Genomic DNA, 2815 nt, shown 5'->3' on the forward strand with positions numbered 1-2815 from the left:
TTGTTTCTTTTTCTTTTTTTTCGGAGCTGGGGGACCGAACCCAGGGCCTTGCGCTTGCTAGCTAGGCAAGCACTCTACCACTGACCAACTGAGCTAAATCCCCAACCCCAGTACTATGTTTCCGCCCCCCCCCCCCTTTGGTTTACATTCAATTCTCTCTCTCTCTCTCTCTCTCTCTCTCTCTCTCTCTCTCTCTCTCTCTCTCTCTGTGTGTGTGTGTGTGTGACAGGGGAGGGTCGGCCAGTTGTCCCTTCCATTATAAGCAAACTGAAGGTATCAATTGGTCAGCTGAATAGTTCTCTGCTTTCCATTGTTCTCACCATCTCTCCAGTCGTATTTTTTATAAATATTGAATATTAAATATATGTGGGGGGGGGTGTGGCTGTGTGTGCATGAGTTCCTAGGTACGAACCTGAGGGAGGGAGGGAGGGAGGAGGGAAGGAAGGAAGGGAGGGAGGGAAGGAAGGTCGACCAGTCAGCCTCCTTTCTTTTTTTTTAAAGTTATTTCCTCTTCTTTTCCAGAATTATTTATTTTGTGTCTATGAGTACACTGTAACTATCTTCAGACACACCAGAAGAAGGCCTCATCCCATTACCGATGGTTGGGAGCCACCATGTGCTTGCTGGGGATTGAAAACTCAGGACCTCTGGAGGAGCGGCCAGGGCTCTTAACCGCTGAGACATCTCTCCAGCCCTCTTTTTCCAGTTTTAAATAAGCCTCGTTAGTTGAGCGATCTGGGGAGTTGCTTTTCTTTCCAATTTGTGTGTGTGGGGGGGGGGGCAGCAATGGATCCAGTATCCAATTCCCCTTTCTCTCGATAACATCTTATTACAGTAAGATGGCTCGATTTCATTTGCAATTACTTTCTTATTCTAGACGAAGGTTGATGAATAAATCTTCTTGTCGCTCCATGAAGGAGGGAATAAAATAATATTTGGCTAGGTCTATATTCCTTCATTTTTATTTCTCTTTGTTTCTTGTCCTTTCTTTAAAAGAAAGAGGTCAACAAATCGGTGTGTACCACCACCACCACCACCACCACCACCACCACCACCACCACCACCACCACCACCACCACCACCACCACCGAGTTGTAGGGATCCATTATGGGCCCCTGTCTGTCTGCCTGTCTGATTCATTCGTGTTTATTTAAACGTCCTCCAATGATGGTTGTGCAGTGAAAGAAATGCGTGCCCGAGCTCGAGCTCGTGCGCAAACACACACACACACACACACACACACACACACACACCACACGGGGGGGGGGGCAATGGGGGGTGAGGAGGAGGAGGAGGAGGAGGAGGAGGAGGAGGAGGAGGAGGAGGAAAGCTTGGGTTGGGTGGTTTGAGGATTTGAAGGTTTAGCCCTGCAATGTTCCTTACAACTTAAAAACTTTGTGACACACAAAGCGATATTCATTTTCTCCTTCTACTTTTCACTCTGTAGACCAAGATGGCAGACTATATCAGCCTTTGTGGAATGTGACCTTGTATTGCTTTGCCCTACTCTGCTCTGCTCTGCTCTGCTCTGCTCAACTTAACAGACGTGTTTTTGCTTTTGTTTATGATTTTTGCTTGCTTGCTCGCTCGCTCCCATGACTTGACTGTGGTTTCCCTTTCTATTACAGCACGGTGACCAGACTGCCTTGGGGTAATCAGAAAGGAGGCCAGAAGCAGTCTTTTTTCTGACGCACTGAGACTACATACCAGCCGATTTGGAGGAAAAGATATCCCTCTCTCCCTCCCTCCCTCCCTCCCTCCCTCCCTCCCTCCCTCCCTCCCTCCCTCCCTCCCTTCCTCCTTGACCCATTTTCCCTCTTTCCCGATACACTCAATAAATTTAAAGTAAATCAATGAATCAAGTCTCTAGTAATTTATTTGTTGGGATTTATTTGTTGGAAATTATCCCTCCACACCTTCGCCCCTCCCCCCACCACTCGAGGATGTCTCCCTGGGGGGGGGGGCGGGGGGGTTGGGTGGACTCGTGTAGGCATACCTCTCCTCCCTTGGCTTTCCGGTCCACTTCGCTCCAGCATACCTAACTCTTTGGAAATGGTAATAGAGTTCATGACACACCCTCACAGAGAGAGGAAGAGTCCGATCGTTCACTGATTCGCTCTCAGCCAGCCTCGCCCTGACAGCTCAGGCATGTCTAAATCCGAATGTGGGCAATATTTACATGACTTGACTTGGTGCTTCTAACTTTTTCTCTCTCTTTTTTTTTTTCTTCTTTAGTATTTTTTTCTTTACCCTACAAACAGCACACTGCAGCTGTCTTCGGACACACAGCAGATCGATCCCATAACAGAGGGTTGTGAGCCACCATGGGAATAGAACTCAGGACCTCTGGAAGAACACATTCAGAACTCTTAACTGCTGACTCCATTATTTCCGATTAATGTTTAATGTTTATTTTATTTTATTTTATTTTATTTTCGGAGCTGGGGACCGAACCCAGGGCCTTGTGCTTCCTAGGCAAGCGCTCTACCACTGAGCTAAATCCCCAACCCCAATGTTTAATGTTTAAATAAATAAACCTTGTAAAGAAATTAAGCATCTTAAAACCATAGGCATGTGCATCCCCTCCTCATTCGTTCATTCCCTCGCTCATTCATTCAGACAGACAGACAGACAGACAGACAGACAGACAGCAACCAAAGTCTAGCCTTTAACAAAGCAAGAAAGCATACCCTGCGGGACGCACAGATGAATTCCTGAGGCTTACCCTGCAGAGCTTACATGAGGCTTAGTAAAGGACTGACCTGACAACAGCTACCTACATACGTTGAAAAGTCTACCTGGTATTGACGGATGA

The sequence above is a fragment of the Rattus norvegicus genome, unplaced genomic scaffold, assembly GCF_021556685.1.
Source record: "Rattus norvegicus strain SHRSP/BbbUtx unplaced genomic scaffold, alternate assembly SHRSP_T2T unassigned-0000157, whole genome shotgun sequence".
In the NCBI taxonomy this organism is placed as follows: domain Eukaryota; kingdom Metazoa; phylum Chordata; class Mammalia; order Rodentia; family Muridae; genus Rattus; species Rattus norvegicus.